Below are 16,998 nucleotides of genomic sequence, written 5' to 3'. Positions count from 1 at the left end.
ACAGTGGTCTTCCTCACCGAAGGCCAACCTCCCCCACCAGGGCTTTTCTACCTCCCCCAGGAGACCATTTTCATGGTGCCAGGAAAGATGAGATAGAGAGAGAGAGAGAGAGCAAGCTGATGGCAAGGGAACACAGGGGAGGGACACATCAAAGTCCCAAGCCTGGGGCACAAGGAAATGTTTTCTGGCCATTCTAAGCCCCGCCCCCCTGCCACACACACACACACACACACACACACACACACACACACACACACACACAGAGTAAACATGTCCCCCCCTTGCTACGCTGCTGCCATCCCTGCTTCCTGTCTCTCAGGAGTTTCCCAGCCTGCAGACCCTCTCACTTCCGTCCGTCCCTCCCCAACAGCCAAGGAAGCAGAGTCAGCAAGTACAGCTGGCCCCACTTTACAGATCCGACAGCAGCTCTGTGAGGTGAAGTGATGCAGCCATGGTCACCCTCCCAAATGTCAAAGCCAGATCTTTAGATGCAAGTCCTGGACTGAAGCTTAAAGCATGCGACTATGTCTGTCCTAAGCGAGTGTCCGTGTCGCTGGTGGTGCAGGCAGTTTGTGTTTGCCTCCTCCTAGCTGCATAGACACTACCAACCCTCTTGTCCTCACCACATCCCGCACCAGCACCAGACATCGTGTCGTTTCTTCCTCACAACACCTCCGAGTGGACACTGTTATTCTCATTTTTGCAGACAAGGAAATGGACTCCCAGCTGTTAGGTCTAACCCAGGGTTAGAGTGAGTATGTCCAGGGACGTGCTCCAGGTCTGCTGAGCACGAAGCCCCAGCAGGTTTCAACACACATTCATCTAGTGCTCTGATTTTTCCTGTTTCCCTAACACTCTCCTTTCCGCCAAGCTAGCCTCCCAGCTACAAATGGCATACACACAGCTCCTCCCCTTTTCACAGAAGCTATTTCTGGAAATTCACAACATAAAAACGCCTTCACATTGTGTTTTCCAATATATACGATATTAAGAAAGGGAATCAGATTTCTGATCAAGGGCTTGGCATCAAACCAATCATAAGAAAATGAATTCTTGGAGCCCAAAGAACATTTTGAGATCATCCCAATGAGTGGTTCTCAACAGGGGGCAAGGGAGCCCTCAGGGTACATTTGGCAATGTCTGGCAACATTTTTGATTGTCACAACTGGGGACTGGGGGAGGAGGTGCTAGTAGCGTCTAGTAGGTGGAGGTCAGAGATTCTGCTAAACATCCTACAATGCAGAGGACAGCCTCACCACAAGGAGTTATCTGGCCCCAAATGCCAGTAGTGCCAAGGTTGAGACACCCTGACCTAAATCCCTTTGTTACTTTGAGGACAAGATAGCCGAGACCCAAAGACACAAAATGACATGTCCAAGCCTGCACAGTCACAAAGCCAAAAGTGGAATCTAGGTCTCTATTAGATCCACCTCTATCATCTGCTTTGCTCTATCTAGGGTTGAGCTGGGGGAGAAGGGAGGGCAGGAACCCAGGGATCTTAATTTGTGTAACCAAACTGAACCAAAGGAAGAAAATGGCAATAAACAAGTTACTAAATTACTGCAGCAACACATCTGGGTGTCCCAAATTCTGAAAGAAATGACTCCTTCAATTATTGATGGAAATAGCATTGCTTTACAGGCCCCCCAACGTTGCTGGTTGGTCATATTATTCATGATGTGAGTTCCAATACAGTTTAGTGACAACAAACCTTCCAGAAGGGTCAGGTTTTAGAGGGGGAAAAAAATGCCACATTCTCCCCCAAGGGTGCCCACACACATCCTGCTATAGTTTCTTCCTGACCCTGAGAAAGGAATGTAAACGCTCTAGAAAGAGTCCATTAAAATCCCCCACCCACTGTCATGCTAGAACTGAAGTCACCTGACCCCCCTCCATCTGTCGCTGAGTCATCAAGCCCCTCCATTCAGTAAGCGAATTATCAGAGAATTAAAAAGAACTCTGAGAATTGTTAGGTTTTGGTGTTTGTTATCTCCACCCCCACTCTCTGCTTAAGATCATTTGATTCTCAGAGATGTAGCTGTCTCTTACACTCGCATGTTATCTTTGGAAGCTGCAATTTATTTTTATTTTATTGGATACTGTTCTTTTTTAATCTACTTAAAACACCTGGAAAGAAAAAAAAATACATTTCTGACGTATGCCCTGTAAATGCTGGAACCTTGCAAAATAATGCAAAGCAATTTAGATTGCACATCTGGCTCTTAAATTGCTAACCAAGAAGTTTCCATTCCCCAGCCCGCTTTTGCTTTGAAAGAAATGAGGCTAATTACTGAGGACAAAGGCCTGTAATTAGTAAACATGTCATTATTTAAGAAGCAGAATGACACTAGGAAAACACTTGATAGTTACCTCTTAAAAGCCCCTCTCTCTACTTAGAATGCATGCAGTGTGGTCACTTCAGATTTTGTTCCCCGCCGGAAGGGTTTTTTTCCCCTCCCCCTGTCTTTCTGTCTGGCCCCTGCCCACTTTCTCGGGGCGGACATGCCAAGACCCAAGTCACGCGTGGGCCTGCCACGGGCCATCCCCCGCCGGGTGCGTGCAGCTGCAGCAGGCAGCTGTGGGCAGCAGGCGCCGCAGCAGCCAGAGGCCCCACTTTGGGTTTCTGGGGGCGCAGCCGGGCTGCAGGCCCGCAGGCCGGGCTCCACCTGAAGCGACCGCGCTGCCGGGGGCGCCGGGGAGGGCATCCAGGCGCCGCGCGCCCCTTACCTGCAGTGCCGCATCGCGCCCGCGGCCGCCCACCTGGACAGCATCCTCGAGCATCCTTTCTTCAGCGCGACGGCTGCGAGCGCCGTGACATCACCAGGAGGCGGGCCCCACGCTGCCACGTGACGCCTCCCGGGCGAGGCAGGGAGGTGTGCGCGGGGTGGGGGGAAGACCCTGGAAGTCCCGGGAGGTGAGGGGTGATGGCCAGAAACCCTCGCGCTGGCCGCCCCTCAGGCCGTTTCGCTTGATGTGTGCAGCTTGCCTGACCTTTCGCGAAGAGTTATGAAAAAAAACACACAGGAGGAGAAATCCAAATTATCACAGGCTCCAAGCGTGTAATAGGATTTCGAAAGAATTAGCAATAAGGGGATTACAGTGAAAGCAAATACAATTTCATGTTTTATTTTAAAACTAGTATTTATCAAATGCAGTGGAGAAATAAACATTTTGTGCAAATCATAATGACACAAAATATAGCATGGACATACTTTGCATAGAGTTTCTGTGTTTCAAGTCGTATATCGACTATTATACCAAACACTTTAGTTCAAAGCAATTCATTATGGAACATTGTACTAATTGCACGGATGAATAATGCTTTGATTACTCTGAATAGCTGCATTCCAATATTAATTTGTATTTGCCAAAGGAAAAAAATGGTGACACCACGTATTTCTACTACTTACTTAAATATGTGATGATTTAAAATAAAGCACTATTACGTGAGCATGGCTGTATTTGTGTATCTGTTTTCTTACATCTTCTGGCAAGGCATTTAATCTCTCAGACTTGAGTTAATTCACAATAACTCATTATTTCACATTTTCTAATTTTTATCACATTCTGAAGAAGTGAGTCATTTTACTATCACAGAAAATATGTACAATGTCAACATTTCTCATTCACAACTGAAACAGCCTTGCCTAGAAAGACTTTAGAAAATTACAACTGTGATAATTTTGTAAATTTGAAATAGCATATTTCAAACTTAAGCAGTGCACATATAAACTTTTCTTTTGCCAAAATACACAAGCATTTTTGAAATGTAAAAGGACAAAAGCAAAGACTGCTTTTATTTGTATTCCAATTGCAAATAGATTCATTTACTTTCACTTGAGTTAAAAATCACCATTATAACATTCCCTTTGCTCACAGCCCTGAAAGAGCCATGAAATAGATTGTTTTACAAGCAGGTTAGAGTTAAGTTTACTTGCAATTTATTCCAGCAGCTTTCATGTCCTTCTATATTTAACCCTGGCCCTTATACCATCATTTCCTCCAAATTAACCAAATTTCTGTTCAGAAGGTTAATCTCTAATTTGGAGATAAATACAGCCCTTGACTCCCACAGCGATCAATTATTTTCAACACCAGATTTTAAAAATCAACAAAGTCGCTGTGTAGGTCACTCCTCTCAAATTTGTTTTTCTGAGTGATATAAGCAGCTTACCTTCCGCTTTCAGATTCTGAGATACAAAGTTTAAACGCTACCAAAATCTCCTGCTCCTTTGGGTTGAGGGTCTAATGGAGGCAGAAACTGACAAGCTCATTTTCCTGCCAGAGGCAAATGTCGATTTCAGCCCAGAGGGCCCCGGAGGCCGGCTGGGAGCATCACGTGCTCGGCCCAGCCACTCAGCCCTGCCCAGCCAGCCTGGTCACCTCTTGGCTCCGGAGCCCCGCCGTGCCAGTGTCATTCGCCTCCTACCCCCGGGGCATTCGTGTCCAGAGAAAACCCGGCGTCCGGGAGACAGGACGCCCCACCCTCAGGGGCTGGGCTGCACGAATTCTGTGGCCGGAGTTTCCAGAATCAATGGGAGGCGGTGGGTATATAAAATGCCCTGCAGCCTGAAGAGGATAGTAGCACGGTGCAGACAGCCTTGCTCTGTGTTCCGGCTTGGCTGAAATGACGAAATACAGGCAACCTTCTTCATCCTGGAGCAGTTTCTTTGCAGTAGGTTAGTTTCACCTTCTCTTTTTTTACAACTGATTGCTCAATTGTAAAAAACATTACAGCAAACCGGCAATTCAGACAAGGCCCATAACTGGGCCAAGCAATTCTCAACAGAATGAGAGAGCTCTCTGAACACCCTCCACCCTCGCCTGTCAAATTGTCATTTTAGCCAAGATTAGAAAACAAAACCAAAAAAAGCAAAAACCAATACCACCCATGGGAATGTAAATTGAGCAATCTTTCTGGTGGTCTGTTTAGCATTTTTTCCTACCCAATGCCTTACAAATACACAGTTTCACCAATTACTCCGGGTCCCACAGCTGTTGGTATCATGTGCTCCAGCAACTTGATGTCCAAGAATTTGTCCTGGGGGATGGGGAGTGGGGGTTGGAGGGGAAGAATGGTGTGCAAACCCCTGACTGGGGAAAGTTTGCTGCAATATTATTTATGATCTCAAAGCACTGGAAGCAAGTTAAATCTCCAAAAACAGGGGATGTTTTAAATTATAAGACATCTGTGCAGGGGAAGAATTAAAACCAATATGATGGTACACACGGATGTAAAAAGACATTGGCAGTGGATTAAATGGAAAAAAATGGAAGCTTCAAAGCATTATGTGCTGAGTGATCCATTGTTTCTATGTAGGTGTAGTATATTTATATCTACACATATACCTTTACGAACATAGAAAATTATTAGGAAATGAATTCACTAAAGTATCAAACATGGTATCTCACTGGTTAGTGGGATGAGGGTGTTTTAAATTTTTCTTCCTTTAAGCTTAGTGGTATTGTCTAACTTTTCCACAGTGAATATGTATTGCTTTTACAGCAAGAAAAAAAATGTTTTCTTAAAAGCACCATATAGACATGATTATGGAATAAACAGTTTTGGCTAATTTTTAAATGCAGATTTCATTACTTGAAGATTCTGAACTCTTAACCACAAAGCCCTGAGGGAACAATTCCTAGCCATCCTAGATTATTCTGCTCATGAAGATCTTTAGGAAAGAAAGTGCCATTCAGGGGCTGTTATTAATATTTAATCACGTGTATGTAGTTTTAATTTCTCTTCCATTTAAACCTACTTCTTATTTTGCCCTGTGTGGAGATAGAAAGCTGGTTATTACCATCCTTCATGAAAAGATTCTTTCAATAGTTACGGAATAATAACCTTTGAGTTTTTTGTTTGTTCATTCGAGACAGCGTCTCGCTCTGTCTGCCAGGCTGGAGTGCAGCGGCACGATCATGGCCCACTGCAACCTCAAATTCCTGGGCTCAAGCAATCCTCCTGCCTCAGTCTCCCAAGTAACTGGGACTACAGGCTCTTTCCATTGTCTTCACAGATTTCTCTTTCCTGTCCCTTTGAATCTTCTACATTTTTTCTCTTATCTGCCAGTTTTCTACAGATGTCACACAAGGTTTAAAACAGTGGCTCTTAATGGGGGGTGATGTTGCTCCCTTTCCCCCAGGGGACATTCTTGGCAGCCACAACTGGAGTGGGAAGAGCCGTATGCTCCTGGCATTGAGTGGGTAGAGGCCAGGGCTGCTGCTGAACATCCTACAGTGCACAGGACAGCTCCCTCCCTACTCCCACCTCCCGGGACAGTGAACATTTTGGCCCAAAATATCAATACAATAGTGCTGAAGCCGAGAAACCCTGGTTTAGAATTACTATAATTTGATACCCAAGATGTTCCATTTCCCAGCCATTTTCAAGAGTTCCCCATTGTATGATGTGCTGGAAGCTCTGCTTCATTATAAATCCGTTAAAGGGAGTACTCCCGGCATGTGGGACGTGTCATTGCCCATCTGTGTGTACACCACAAACCACCTCTGAAAAGAGACATCGGAAACTGCTAAGGATATTATCTCTAATGAGGAAAACTGTGTGGCTGGACACAGAGGTGGATGGGAAATTTTCATAGATTTGGATGCACTGTATATTTTTAAAACAGATATTTTCCCACCATTAAATTATTAAAGCTCACTATTCAATTATTCTATAAATGGTGGGTTTTACAAAAGCTAGAGGTAAGGACCCTATTGTCTCTTTGTGTCCAAGCTCCCATATATATATGTGTGTGTGTGTGTGTGTATTATATGTTATATATATTATACATATTTTATATATATATATATATATATATATATATATATTTTTTTTTTTTTTTTTTTTTAGATAGTCTTGCTTCGTTGCCCAGGCTACAGTGACACAATCTCAGCTCTACAACCTTTGCCTCCTGGGTTCAAGCAATTCTTGTGCCTCAGTCTCCTGAGTAACTGGGATTACAGGCACCCACCACCATGCCTGGCTAATTTTTGTATTTTTAGTAGAGATGGGGTTTCACTATGTTGCCCAGGATGGTCTCAAACTCCTGATATCAACTGATCCGCCCGCCTCAGCACATGCACCGTGTAGAGAGCGCCTTCCTTTGCAGCATGTCATCTGATTCTCGTGGCAGCTTGTTAACAGGAGTAGGGCACATCTACTGCTGTACACCCATTTTGCAGACAGGCTCAGAGACAGCCCTGACATCAGCCTCCTGTTCTAATGGAGGCTGGAGCACCCTGGGGTCAGACTGGGTCTTCTCTGGCCGGGACCCCAGCTTCTTCTCCAGGCGCCTCTGACCATCCCCTCCACCTTTCTTGGAGCCACAGCTCCCTGGGACCCTCTGGACAGCACCCACCAGCTTAGACCCAAATCATTTACTCGCATTAACCCCTGAGCTCCTGGAGGGACAGAGGGGAGCTGCACTTACCTGTTCTTTGAAAGCCCAGCATGTAGTACTGTCTCTGGGATACAGTGTTTGTTACACCAGAACTAAAATTTTCCCAAATATTCTCAGCCAACAGCTTTAACCATATACCATCTTGAAGTATTACATGGCTGTATTGCAATATTACTGCCTGTGCTATTTTGCCAAGCTTCTGCAAGGCCCACTTTTCCCTTCTGTAAAACAAGAAGGAGGAAGAGTAATAGTATCCACCACTTGTAGCCATGTGAGGCTTAAGTGAGAGATCTGGAAAGAGCGCAAGCAGCGCCTTATTATTAGAACTTGAGACACAAGGAAAGATGTGCGCCCCTAAATACAGTGATCAAGATATCCTCTTATATTTTGGACCAAGTGAAAAAAGTCAATAAAGACCCTACAACCGAAACACACACACACACAGAAACTATGTATAATGCTCCTCGTGGCCCAATTTATTTGCACCCACATAAACCTCCCCTTCAGAGACCTCCTGGCCAAGTAACCCCTCGCTGATTGGAATTGACTGTGCTCCCTTGCACAACGCTGAAGGGGAGTGAAACAATCCACAACAGCCTGTCTTTATTTAAAATGTGCGTATCTTGTACGTTGTAATTTCCTGCACTAATTTTGATTTTATAAATTTTATATATATATACACACACACAGATATATATATATATATATATATATATATATATATATATATATATACTTTTTTTTTTTTTTTTGAGATGGAGTTTTGCTCTTGTCTCACAGGCTGGAGTGCAGTGGCACAATCTTGCCTCACTGCAACCTCCATCTCCCAGGTTCAAACAATTCTCCTGCCTCAGCCTCCTGAGTAGCTGGGGTTACAGGCGCCTACCACCATACCCAGCTAATTTTTGTATTTTTAGTAGAGACGGGGTTTTGCCATGTTGGCCAGGCTGGTCTCAAACTCCTGACCTCAGGCAATCCGCCAGCCTCGGCCTCCCAAAGTGCTGGGATTACAGGCGTGAGCCACCGTGCCCAGCCAGTATATTATCTTGATTACTGATTTTTTTGGTGCCCTCTTACATTTTGCACCCAAGGTAAGTGCCTCCCTCACCTCCTCCAAATTCCAGCCCTGAGTATCTGGTAAATTATTCTATAAATGGGGGATCTCATAAAACCTGGAGGTGAAGACCCTATTTCATTTATCTTTATGTCCTAAACTCCTTTACACCTGAATACACTGTCTGCAATGAATGAATGAATGAGTTGCTTCCATACCTAGCTGGGGGCTATGCACATGGCCAGCATCCTAAAAGATTTGGGGAATATAAGAATATGCAATCCAGCCTTTTCTAGGTATTCTGGGCTGTGTTCACAGATCTCAGCAGACATCCAAAAGCTGCGAACTCAGACCCCATTGCCCTGACATGTATCCAAAGTGACAGCCTTGACTGATGTGACAAACAACAGCTTTGAAATCCCTCTGCTTTTGCTGTGGAGTGGAGTTGTTGTCAAGGACATTGTCTGTTCTAGGAAACCTGAGAAAAGAGCCTGTGTAGCTCTAAGAGCTAAGAGAAGTTTTTGCCATCCCTTAAAAAACCATATGGTGTTTTTCCTCTCTGACGGTAAGAACTGTGGAGCTGCCACTGTCTCCTTTTTCTCTGTGAGTGCCAGGAGACTCAGATGTTGCCAAGGCAATTCAGTAGGCCTGTCTCCTCCAGTCAGCATATGCACAGTGGCATGTCAGTCAACGTTAAATAACCCAGCTCTCCAAGGGTGGGGCATGGGGAGGGAGCCTTGATTTGTAGCTTGTGCTGATTCTCATGGTGTAAATTCTCCCACCATGGCTTGCTTTGAACTACTGAATAGGGAGCTGGAAACTGATGCATGGCAGCCATCATTGGACAGCATCCCCACCACACACAGACAGAAGTCAGTTATTTTATTGCACCTGGACAGTGAACAGCTTTTCTCACCCTGGACCTAGCCTCTGAGAAAAGCTGCTCTTGTCCAGGTGCCTTGGGTTAGAAATGGGAGTTTTCTAGAATTGCACTGCTCTACTATGGTAGCCACCAGCCACTGTTGCTATTTACATGAAAATGAATTTAACTTAAAAGTTCAAATTCAGTCCCTCAGTCACACTAGCCACATGTCAGATGCTCAAGAGTTACATGTGGCTTGTCACTACGGTATTTTAGTGCAGATATAAAACAATTCCATCATCGCAGATAATTCTATTGGACGATGCAGTAAAGTATTTCTTTTAAACGAATTCCATTGCAATAAAACAATTTGTGTTTATTACTCATGGGATTCTGCCTGTAATTGCAGGGTAGAAACAGCAATCTGGCCAAAGGGTCTGTTAGTGGGAACGATGGAAAGGCACAGATTCCAGAAGGCCGTGTGCCTCTAGCCACAGGTCTCAGACAAGATGCTTCCAAATGCCACTGAATGTGCAGCCTCTGCCTTTGGACTTCACCAGGAACCTGGAAATCTAAGAAAGGGGAGTGTCTGATCACTTGTTCCAAAGCAAAACTTGAGATGCATGCCAGAGTACATACATACTGAATACAGGAACCAGTCCTTCAAAGCTCAGTGCTTCTAGGGTGGCCTGGAGCATGACTTCCCCAAAGATGTTCACCCCCTTATTCCCAGGACCTGTGAAGATGTTGCCTTACATGACAAAATAGATTTTGCAGATGTGATTAGATTGGGGATCCTAAGATCATGGGGGGATGATCCTGGGTGGCCCCGGTGGGCCCAGTGTCATCACAAGGGTCCTTATAAAAGGGAGGCAGGAGGGTCAGAGTCAGAGAAGATGTGGCAATGGAAGCAGAGATCAGAGAGGGAGATTTGAACCTGCTACACTGCTGGCCTTGAAGATGGAGGATAGAGCCATAAGCGAACAAATGCAAGTGGCCTCTAGAAGTTGGAAGAGGCCAGGAAACAGAATCTCCCCACTAGCCTGAGAAGGAACGCAACCCTGCTGGCGCTTGATTTTAGCCCATTCACACCATGTTTAGACTTCTACCCTCCAGAAAAGGAAAAGGATAAATACGTGTTGTTTTAAGCCACTAAGTACAGCAGCCATTGGAAACGAACAGAACCTTGGCTCATTGATTCATCCGATTCCTATTTAGGGAGCCCTCCGTCTACACCAGGTAGAATGCAAGGCCTGAGGGTCAGCCACACTCTGGAGTGACTGTGTCCCTCTGCCGAGTCCCTCTTACAGTCCATGGGGAAGACAGTCATGAAACAGGTCTTCCCAATCAAGGGTAGGGAATCCCTAATGAGAGAAGTGTTGAGTGATGTGGAAAAATACTGACAGGGGCTGAATTATGTCCCCCCAAATTCATATGTTGAAGTCTCAACTCCCCAGTACCTCAGAATGTGACTATATTTGGAGATAAGTTCTTTAAAGAAGTGGTTATGTTTTTTTTTTGAGACAGAATCTCGCTCTGTCGCCCAGGCTGGGGTGCAGTGGCCGGATCTCAGCTCACTGCAAGCTCCGCCTCCCGGGTTTAGGCCATTCTCCTGCCTCAGCCTCCCGAGTAGCTGGGACTACAGGCACCCGCCACCTCGCCCGGCTAGTTTTTTTGTATTTTTTTAGTAGAGACGGGGTTTCACCGTGTTAGCCAGGATGGTCTCGATCTCCTGACCTCGTGATCCGCCCGTCTCGGCCTCCCAAAGTGCTGGGATTACAGGCTTGAGCCACCGCGCCCGGCCAGAAGTGGTTATGTTTTAACATCAGGCCACTAGGGTGGGGCCCTAGTCCCATCTGACTGGCGCCCCTATTAAAAAAAAAAAAAAAAGGAGACCACAGGGTCATGCATGCAGAGTGATGACCATGTGAGGAGGCGGCAAGCTGAGGGGAGAGGCCTCGGGAAATCAGCCTGCCAGGGCCTTCATCTTGAACTTCCAGCCTCCAGACAGTGAGAAAATCAATGTCTGCTGTTGAAGCTACTCACTCTGTGGGACTTGGTTACGACAGCCCTAGCAAACTCATACACGTACATAAAGCAGAGGTGCCACATTTCTTCAGGGATGGAGACCACTTCCGGCCTCCTTGAGAAAGTCATGGTTAAGCTATCGAAGGACAAGTGGGAGTTAGCTCAAGTTGGGGACTGTAGAAGAGTGGACCAGAGAGAAGATAGGGAGTGTCCATAGGTAGCCAGGAGGGAAAGGCCTTCTTTCTGCTACAGCAACTGCAACAAGTAAAAATTGGCCACAGTAGCATTGTTAAAAGTTATTTTTGACTTTTTTTTTTTTTTTTTTTTGAGACAGAGTTTCACTCTGTTGCCCAGGCTGGAGTGCAGTGGCGTGATCTCGGCTCACTGCAACCTCCACCTCTGGGGTTCAAGTGATTCTTCTGCCTCAGCCTCCTGGGTAGCTGGGGTTACAGGTGCCCGCCACCATGCCTGGCTACATTTTTGTATTTTAATAGAGACGGGGTTTCACCATGTTAGTCAGGCTGGTCTCAAACTCCTGACCTCAGGTGATCCACCTGCCTGGGCCTTCCAAACTGCTGGGATTACAGGTGTGAGCCACCATTCCCAGGCTAAAAGTTTTTTGTTTTGAGAAGTCCAGAGTAATGAGTGTCTTTTGTATGCGAATGAGATGACGGGTAGCTAGGATCCCTAGGTAGCCTCAGGATAGGGGCTGGTCACCAGTCACCAGAAAGACCAAGGCAAGATAACAGATTTGGGACTTTTAGCCCCACCCCCTTGACCTCTGGGGAGGAGAGAGGGGCTGAAGATTGAGTTTATCACCAGTGGTCAATGATATAATCAATCATGCCTACGTAATGGAGCCTCCATAAAAACCAAACACCGCATGTTCTCACTCATAGGTGGGAATTGAACAATGAGAACACTTGGACACAGGGTGGGGAACATCACACACTGGGGCCTGTCGTGGGGTGGGGGGAGGGGGGAGGGACAGCTTTAGGAGATATAACTAATGTAAATGACAAGTTAACGGGTGCAGCACACCAACATGGCACATGTATACATATGTAACAAACCTGCACATTGTGCACATGTACCCTTAAAGCATAAAAAAAAAAAAAGGACGGGTTTTTCATGGGCTTCCAGATAGCCGACTACACCATGGAGGTTCCTGGAGGGTGGTGCCTAGGGAAGGGCATGGAAGTTCCGTGCCTTTCTTTCCATACCTTCCACATCGCTTCCATCAGGCTGTACTTTGTAATATCCTTTATAACAAATGGGTAAACATGTTTCCCTGAGTTGTGGGACCACTCTAGCATGTCAGTGAACCTGAGGAGGGGGTCATGGGAACCCCCAATGTATAGCCAGTCAGAACCACAGGCCACAACCTGTGTTTTGTTTTTTGAGACAGATTCTCACTGTGTTGCCCAAGCTGGAGTACAGTGGTGCGATCTCAGCTCACTGCAACCTCCACCTACCAGGTTCAAGTGATTCTCCTGCCTCAGCCTCCTGAGTAGCTGGGACTACAGGCGCATGCCACCATGCCCAGCTAATTTTTGTATTTTTAGTAGAGATGGGGTTTCGCTATGTTGGCCAGGCTGGTCTCGAACTCCTGACCTCGTGATCTGCCCACCTCAGCCTTCCAAACTGCTGGAATTACAGGCGTGAGCCACTGCCCCGGCCACTTTTTTTCTTCGAGACAGGGTCTCTGTCACCCAGGCTGGAGTGCAATGGCATGAACATGGCTCACTGCAGCCTTGACCTATGGGGTTCAAGCAATTCTCCCACCTCAGCCTCCTGTGTAGCTGGGACCACAGGTGCATGCCACCATGCCCAGCTAATTTTTTGTATTTTTTTGTAGGAAAGGGGTCTCGCTATGTTGCCCAGGCTAGTCTTGAACTCCTGGGCTCAAGTGATCCTCCCACCTCAGCTTCTTAAAATGCTGGGATACGGGCATGAGACACTGCACTCAACCTCAACATCTTATTTAGTGGGGAAACACTAGTTTTTCCACCAAAGTCTGAAAAAAGGTAAATAGCCTTGCATATATGTGTATTTATCTTACTGTTATTTTCTGTCTTTATGCAGACAAAGACAGAGAACAAAACAGACAAAAACCCATCAAGAAATATCCAAAATATATATGAGTAAAACAGTAAAGCATTCCTGAAAGGCAAAAAATTAGTCTTGGACAAATGGAAATACATTCTTGGATAAGAGGATTCAACATCATAAAGATGTTGGTTCTCCCAAATTTGTAAGTTTAATGCAATTCCAGTAGATTCCATAATTTTTTTCCCTGGAGCTAGACAAGATAATTATAAAATTCATTTGAAAGAACAAATAAGCAAGAATATACAGGAAAGCACTGAGAAAGAAGAAAGGAAAGAGGGCTAGCCCTAACTGATATTAAAACTTACCAACAAGCCTCTATAATTAAAGCAGCTTTGCTCATAAGCACATATTTTGATTGTGCTGAGATGTTTTCTCACCTCTGCAACTGGCAAAGACTCACAAATGTGACACCATTCTATTGCTGAGGTTGTGAGGGAACTGTCTCATACATTGCTGGTGAGAATACGAAATGGTAAAGCCCCTATGAGGAAAATGCAGCGACACCTAGCAACATGCCACATGCATTACCGTTGATCCAGAGATCCCACTTCTTGGGATGTATCTCACGAAAATCCTGGCAAAGGCCAGGCAGGGTGGCTCACACCTGAAATCCCAACACTTTGGGAGATGGAAGCAGGAGGATAGCTTGAGACCAGGAGTTGGAGACCAGCATGGGCAACATGGCAATACCATTTCTATCAATAAAATAAAAACAGAAACCCTGGCAAAAATGTGAAAAGATGTCTGCAGAAGACTGTCGTTGTTGAATTATTATTATTCTTTTTTGAGACGGAGTCTCGCTCTGTCACCCAGGCTGGAGTGCAGTGGCACGATCTCGGCTCACTGCCACCTCCGCCTCCCAGGTTCAAGCGATTCTCCTGCCTCAGCCTCCTGAGTAGCTGGGATTACAGGCGCATGCCACCATGCCCAGCTAATTTTTGTATTTTTAGTAGAGATGGGGTTTTACCATGTTGGTCAGGCTGCTCTCGAACTCCTGATCTCATGATCTGCCCGCCTGGGCCTCCCAAAGTGCTGGGATTACAGGCGTGAGCCACTGCGCCCGGCCTGTTGAATTATTTTTAATAGCATGACTAGAAACAACCAGAAGATGGTTGAATAAACAATGGTACATCCACTAATGTTGTGTGCAAAGGTAAAACGAAAAGAATACTTATACATACCACTTTGGGGGATATGGGGATGGTATGAATGTTATTTTGCTGTGGGTCGCATGTAAATTTGGGGGGGTGGTGCAGAGGACAGATCGTAGTGGATTGAATAGTGGCCCTAAAGATATGTCTACCTGGAACTTGGGAACATGACCTTATTTGGAAAGAGTCTTTGCAGAGGTAATTAAAGACCTGGAGATGAGATCATCCTGGATTAACCGGGTAGGCCCTAAATCCAATGGCAGACGTTCTTGTGAAAGAGAGAAGACAGGGAGAAACAGAGGGAACGGTGATGTGACGATGGGGCCGAGACTGGAGTCATGTTTCTTGCACAAACCAAGGATTGTCAGCAGCAGCAGGAGCCAGAAGAGACAGGAAGGATCCTCCCCTAGGGCCTCTGAAGAGAGTGTAGCCCCGGTGACACCTTGATTTAGCACTTTTGGCCTTGAGAACCGTGAAATAAATTTTTGTTAAGCCACCAAGCTTGTGGTAAATCACTATAGCAGCCAATACAGACTTTGGTGGTCTCTGGGATATATCTGTTTTTCTTTTTTTAAAGAAATGCAGTCTCGCTACATTGTCCAGGCTACTCTTGAACCCCTGGTGTCAAAGGATCCTCCCAACTCAGCCTCCCAAGTAGCTGGGACTACAGGTGGTGCACCACCTGTAGGGATATACTTTTAAGTAAAAAAAGCCAGGTGAAGAAAAATGTGTTTTTGTGCTACCATTTGCCCAAGAAAGGGGGGAAAAATACAAATACAGATGTGTTCATATTTGTGTAGTCATATGTATATATTTGTATGTACACACATTTATATACCTGCTTATATTTTAAAATAACAATGCAAGGAAAAACAGTCATCTCTTTCCAATGGTTACCTGTAAGGAGAGGGGAAAAAATAGGGTAAAGGCAAGAATAAAAATCTGACTCCGCAGGGCATGGTGGCTCACGCCTGTAATCCCAGCACTTTGGGAGGCCAAGGCAGGCAAATCACTTGAGGTCAGGAGTTCGAGACCAGCCTGGCCAACATGGTGAAACTCTGTCTCTACTAAAAATACAAAAATTAGCTGGGCATGGTGGCACACACCTGTAATCCCATCTACTCCAGAGGCTGAGGCAGGAGAATCACTTGAACCTGGGAGGCAGAGGCTGCAGTGAGTCGAGATTGTGCCACTGCACTGCAGGCTGGGCAACAGAGCAAGACTCCACCTCAAAAAAAGCCAGCCATAACTACAATGAGATACCACTTGGCACCCACTAAGACAGCTATAAGCAAAAGGACGTAACAAGTGTTGGCCAGGATGTGGAGCAACTGCTGGTAGGAATGGGAAATGGCGCAGCTGCTTTGGAAACAGTCTGGCAAGTCCTCAAAGAGTTAAACATGGAATTACCATGTAACCCAGTGATTCCACTTTTAGGTATAGACCTAAGAGAAATGAAAACATATATCCACAGAAAAGCTTAAATGTGAAATTCCATAGCAGCATTATCCATAATGGCCACAACGTGGAAGCAAAGTGTCCATCAACTGATAAATGAAGAAAATGTGGCCTATCCATGCAATGGAAGATGATTCAGCCATAAAAAAGAATGAAGTCTCAACACACACTACAACATGGATGAACCTTGAAAGCATATGCTAAGTGAATGAACCCAGACACAAAGGCCACATATTATGTCATTGATATGAAATGTTCAGAACGGGCAAATGTGTAGAGACAAGAGAGATTAGTGGTTGCTGGGGTCTCAGAGGAATGGGGAGCAACTGCTAATGAGTTTGGGGGCTTTATTGGGGGATGATGAAAACGTTCTAAAAATTGTGATATTGGCACGACTCTGAATATACTAAAACCACTGAATTATACATATTAAATGGGTGAATTGTATGGCATGTGAGTTATATATCAAGAAAAACTATTACCAAAAAAGAAAAACACAGACCAAAAAAAAAAAATCCTAATAAGTGGATCATGTTTAGATTCTGTTCAAAGAGTTAAAGAAAGAATGACACGAGATAATTGGAAGCGAAAACCTTGGATATTTAGTAACAGTAAGGAATTATTAAATGCTAGGATGTGATAAGGTTATTGTGTTTTTCTCTTTTAGCAATACATATTGAAATATTTCAAGATGAAACAATAAGGCGTATCAGCTTTGCTTCAAATTCTAAGAGGAGGAGGTGGGCTGGAGGGTAAAGGAGAGGACAGCCATGACTGATCGTGTTGAAGCTGGATGAGGCCTGGGTTCAGCTTACTATTTTCTCTGATTTTATAACTCTATTTTTATGCTTAAAAACACACGTTTTTATATATTTAAGCTTCCATAATTAAACATTTTTTTCCATAAAACCACACATTTCCACTCTG

The 16,998-nt window shown here is 45.1% G+C and overlaps 1 protein-coding gene across 1 annotated transcript in view; it reads right to left on the bottom strand.

Moving 5' to 3' along the window:
* Nucleotides 1–2,822, bottom strand: part of CLCN4 (chloride voltage-gated channel 4) — a 79,235-nt gene extending 76,413 nt beyond the window's left edge. Inside the window, exon 1 of the mRNA XM_005592942.4 lies at nt 2,728–2,822. The gene's annotated coding sequence lies outside the window, so the exon portion shown is untranslated. The remainder of the gene's footprint in view (nt 1–2,727) is intronic.
* Nucleotides 2,823–16,998: the final 14,176 nt, after the last annotated feature.

Source organism: Macaca fascicularis, chromosome X (assembly GCF_037993035.2).
Source record: "Macaca fascicularis isolate 582-1 chromosome X, T2T-MFA8v1.1".
NCBI classification, from domain to species: domain Eukaryota; kingdom Metazoa; phylum Chordata; class Mammalia; order Primates; family Cercopithecidae; genus Macaca; species Macaca fascicularis.
This window is presented reverse-complemented; position numbering and strand designations above follow the sequence as displayed.